Raw genomic sequence first — 5506 nt, forward strand, 5'->3', positions numbered from 1 at the left:
AACATAAAGCATAAATTAACTGAAAGAAAAATACACAAATCCATTATCATAATTTAACCGTAATTTAAGTTTAAATGGATGTAACCATATAGCTGAGGGTAAAAGAAGATGAAAGTCTTAGTGGGATGTAAATATAGCAGGTATAATGTATATAATAGCTATTATATATATAATATTACTAGATATACTAGATATATAATTTAGAAGATTCAAATGGTACAATTAACAAATTTGACCTAATTAACATATATAGAACACTGAACCCAACAATGAGAGAAGTCACATTCTTTTTAAATGCATGTGAAATTAGTCAAATTTAGTATAATTTGGGCCATACAAAGCCTCAATAAATTTCAAAGAATTGAAATAATTCAGAGAATGTTTCTCTAAAGTTAATGAAATCAATAATACAAAGATAAAAAAATCCATAGTTATCTTTTAAATTAAACAAAATACTTATAAAGGTCTGTAGATAAAGGAAGAAATCATAATAAGCTTTTAAAAATAGTTCTGAATGAAGTGATGAAAATATAACATATCCAAATTTATGGAATGCAGCTAAAACAGAATTTGGATGGAAATTTATAGCATTAAATGCATATGATAAAAAAGAGAAAAAGCTGAAAATCAATGTTCTAATGCTTCCATTTCAATAAATTAGAAAAAATTACAACAGATCCAATTGAACAGAAATATAAGATGGAAGAAATAAGGATGAAAACCAAAACAAGTAAAAGAGAAAGTAAACTTAAAGAAAATCAACAGTCAAAATTTGTTTTTTTGAAAAGATGAATGTAGCTTTGCGCAGTGGCAGTATCGTGGCCAATGAGGTTTATCCGAGGCGCGATTATTGCTAATTGAAAAGATGAATGTAATTGAAAAGCTCCTTTTAAGACTGATGAAGAAAACAAGAGAACACGATTATCAATATCAGTAATAAAGGCAATATTATTGCAGACATTAAAAAGATAATAAAACATTATGAACGCTTTTACATTAATAATATTGATTGGATGAAGTAGATAAATTCCTTTAAAAACAGGTAAAATTGACAGAACGAAAAATAAATGTTTCAAAGCTTGAAGAGTCAATTACCTTTATTTTTAAAAATTTTTTTATAAGATTCTATTTATTTATATGACAGAGAGAGAACACAAGTAGGCCGAGAGGCAGGCAGAGAAAGAGGCGGAAGCAGGCTCCTTGCCGAGCAGAGAGCCTGATGCGGGATGCGGGATGCGGTGCTTGATCCCAGGACCCTGAGATCATGACCTGAGCTGAAGGCAGAGGCTTAACCCACTGAGCCCCCCAGGCGCCCCAATTACCTTTAGTATAACATGCAAGATTACTCTGTTTATTGTTAACTATTAGTTGCTTATCTCATAGGCTTTTGCTAATCCTCAAGCATTTTTTTTCTTTTCTATTTCTGCTCTTTCTTCATTGGCTTAGGCTTCTCATGCTCAGATTACTGCAATGGCTTTCTTAATTTTTAAAAATTTTTCTGATTTAGATCTCCTGATTCCAAATATTTCTTTTTTTTCTTTTTTTTTTTAAGATTTTATTTATTTATTTGACAGAGATCACAATGAGGTTTATCCGAGGCGCGATTATTGCTAATTGAAAAGATGAATGTAATTGAAAAGCTCCTTTTAAGACTGATGAAGAAAACAAGAGAACAAGTAGGGAGAGAGGCAGGCAAAGAGAGAGAGAGAGGACGAACCAGGCTCCCTGCCAAGCAGAGAGCGCTATGCGGGGCCTGATCCCAGGACCCTGGGATCATGACCTGAGCGAAAGGCAGAGGCTTTAACCCACTGAGCCACCCAGGCACCCCCCAAATATTTCTTAATGTTTATGGCCTCATTAATCTTCCCAAAGCACTATTTTCATATTAGATTACTTATGATTCCTAAACAATTCTTGAACTTTTAATCCTTAAATATTTACTTAAATCATTTTCCTTTTCTTCTACATAGTGGTTCTCAATTTTTGGTTCTTAAAGATTTTATTTATTTATTTGACAGACAGAGATCACGAGGAGGCAGAGAGGCAGGCAGAGAGAGAGGGGAAGCAGGCTCCCTGCTGAGCAGAGAGCCTGACGTGGGACTCGATCCCAGGACCCTGAGGCAGAGGCTTAACTCACTGAGCCACTCAGGCGCCCTCAATTTTTGGTTCTTACATCAGCTGCATCAGCATTACCTGGAAACTCGCGTTTAACTCGTAACTTCTTAAATCCCATCCCTGGGATTAGCTGACTTTAAACCAGAAATTCTGAGAGTGAGAATTTCTGAATGAGATCTATTTAATAAGATTTCCAGCAGTTTCCAAGTGACCCTGATCTATGCAATAATTTGAGAAACAATCCCCTATGTAGAGAAATCTACCTTTCAAGCCTTCATTAAATGACCCAGATAGGCAGTTTCTTTAATTTTTATACCTGTATGCATTTATTTTTTATAACATCACTTACTACTGGTTTGACTTACTAATCATCTTTTGATCTATGTATCTTACCTTTTAACCAGATTGTATGTCATGCAAGATAAGGAAGCATTTAGTGTAATAGTACTTTACACATGCATGTTCTTAATTAATCAACCAGAGAACATAGGCATATGTTTTTCATTGATGCTGTAACCAATCACCACATACTTAGCAGCTTTAAACAACACAGATGTATTATTTCTCAATTTATGCAGGTCTGAAGTCCTCATAGACTTGATTGGATTCTTTGCGTAGGGTCTCAGGAGGGTGAAATCAAGGTTTTGACTGGTCTGCATACCTTACCAGAGGCTCTGGGGAAGGATCTACTTCCAAGCTCTTGCAGGCTATTGGCTGAATTTTGTTCCGTGTGATTGTAGGACTGAGGTCTCCATTTCCTTTGTTAGCTGTCAGCTGGGGCCAGTCTTTGCTCTAAGGGACTGCCTGCATTTTCTCTTATGTCTTCCATGAAGCCCCCTTTAACAGTAGGGAACTGATTCGCTATTATGTTTCAAATCCACCTGAATTTTTCTCTCAAATCTCTCTGATTTCCTCTGTAACATCTCCTTAACACAGTCAGAGAAAGTTACCTGCATATAATAGCTCATGTGATTAGATTGGGTCCATTTGGAAAATCCATGGTAATTTACTTTAAGGTCCATAATTTTAATTACATTTGCAAAATTCCTCTTGCCATGCAAGTTAGCATATTCCTAGGTTTTAGGAATTAGGACATGGACATCTTTGGGGGGCTATTCTGCCTACCATGTCAATGATTTAATGGCTATATATATGCAAAGTGTTGTGATTCAACTGAAAATGATGAATTCTGTGTTGCATTTATAACTTACAAATAGTCAAAACAAAGAAAATTACAGTACTATAAATTTTACTAGTGGTGAGAAACATCTATATGAGCACAACTGAATGATATAGGGAGAAGAAAATATAATTTCATAAGTCCTTAACATTTTTAAACTTTTTTTTGAATTTACTTTAATTTATTTGACAAAGAGAGAGAGAGATCACAAGTAGGCAGAGAGGCAAGCAGAGAGAGAGGAGGAAGCAGGCTCCCTGCCGAGCAGAGAGCCTGAGGTGGGGCTTGATCCCAGGACCCTGAGACCATGACCTGAGCTGAAGGCAGAGGCTTTAACCCACTGAGCCACTCAGGTGCCCCAAGTCTTTTAACATTTTTAATAGTAGAGAGAAAAATGCCTTAGCTTGTTTTCTAGTAAGAAACTATATTTATGCAACACAGTTGACATTGCCTCGTGTAGCTTCAGATTCTGTTGTCAGTTTCTGGATAATGATGACTTCTCCCTTTGAGAGCACCCTGCTAGGGCTCTCCCCATTGGACATATTAAACAATTATTATTTTCCTAAGTCAGGTCATCGCAAATGTGCATGCCAAATTTGGTGAAAAATCTGTCTAACCATTTTCAAGTGATGTTGTAATAGCTAGCAGATGAAAACTTTATTTATATAGATTAGGGCATAAATGATTTGTATGCCAATTATGATGCAACAGTCATGCTTGAAAAGCTTTAAAATCTCTAAAACAAACATAAGGTATTATTATCATCAATAACAACAATTATGTCTTATGATTTTCATTGTAAGCACTGTCATTTTATTTACATCTATAAATAAGAAAGGATAAAACGTACTATCAAATATCTGTTTAATAGGGCTTAATTATTTATTATGGGACTTTATGGTATATTTAATAAAATTAATGAGATTCTGATTACTTGAGCCTGCCACTCTCTTTGGCTGGAATCTCTCTTTGATAAGAAGTAAAGAAAGATTGCCAGTTTTCTTATGAGAATTATAGGGTTTGAAGATTAGTCAACTGAGAATTGGTGAGGTCCTCCTCTAATTAATGTCTTCCCACTGATGTTTGCCCTAATCTCCCCTTTTATTACATTTATTACAATGCTTCAGTAGGATGTCTGTGTGGCAAGGAAGATCTATTAAATAAGGTTACTATTCGGTTAGTGAAATAGCAATAAAGGTCCTAATTCTGCATTTGTTGCTTTGTTAATTCCTTTTAATTTAAAGAGTCACCTTGAGGGAGATGCACATTTATAATGGAAAGAACAATTGGACTGGAAGTGAGGCGATCCATATCCACCCTTGGCTTTGCAATTTGGGGAAGGTCATTGAGTCTCTTTGGCCTTCAGTTTCCCAAATGATAAAATATAGGCTTTGGACAATATGATCTGTAAAATCACTTTAGACTCCAAACCAAACAATTTGCTGTTTTAAAGGAAACATCTTGCAGAAATTGATGAGGAGATACATTTTCATAGTGTTATTTACATCTTACTCAGATTTTTGCAGTTGTCTTTTTTTTTACTTCTAATTTACTTATTTTTTTCAGCGTAACAGTATTCTGCAGTTGTCTTTTAACTGGCTTCCTTGCTACCACAATTTTAATGCAACAGCTATTCTATAGTCCATTGCTGGATTTAGGTTCATAAAATACTACTTCATTCCTGTTCAGAAATTCTCTAAATTAAGTCTGAATTTCAAGGCTTTCTGAATTTTCTTCTGACGCTAGCTTCCTTTTTCCTTATTCTCTGCAAAATTCTTCTTCTAAACCTCACATTTCAGCCAGTTTGCTATCATTGAATATGTAATAGTTTATCCTCCACATCTTTACTTATGCTATCCTTTCTTCTCCAACCCTATCCTCTTCTCCCCAGCACTCAAGCACACATTTTTAACTCTACTTCCTCAAATTGTGACTTATTTTCTAGGGAACTGGAGAGCGATTTCCTTTAGATAGTCTTCTATAATTACAGCAACTGGAAGCAATCTTTTCCTCTCTATTATCCTGTAAGGCTTAATATATTTACAACTCAATAATAAACATTTAGTACATTTTTAAAAATGCACATGTGTTCTGTCACGGTCGTTATTAGTGGGGATAATACAAGAGGAAAAGTGGATATGATCACTGCCCTAATAGACATTACCGTCTCATGGGCAAGACAGATATTAATAATAATTATATAAATTGGAGTAA

General features: G+C 34.9%; 1 pseudogene; it reads left to right on the forward strand.

The window, feature by feature from the left end:
* Nucleotides 1-796: 796 nt before the first annotated feature.
* On the forward strand, nt 797-969 carry LOC123937679 (annotated as a pseudogene).
* Nucleotides 970-5506: the final 4537 nt, after the last annotated feature.

This window comes from Meles meles, chromosome 2 (assembly GCF_922984935.1).
Source record: "Meles meles chromosome 2, mMelMel3.1 paternal haplotype, whole genome shotgun sequence".
NCBI classification, from domain to species: domain Eukaryota; kingdom Metazoa; phylum Chordata; class Mammalia; order Carnivora; family Mustelidae; genus Meles; species Meles meles.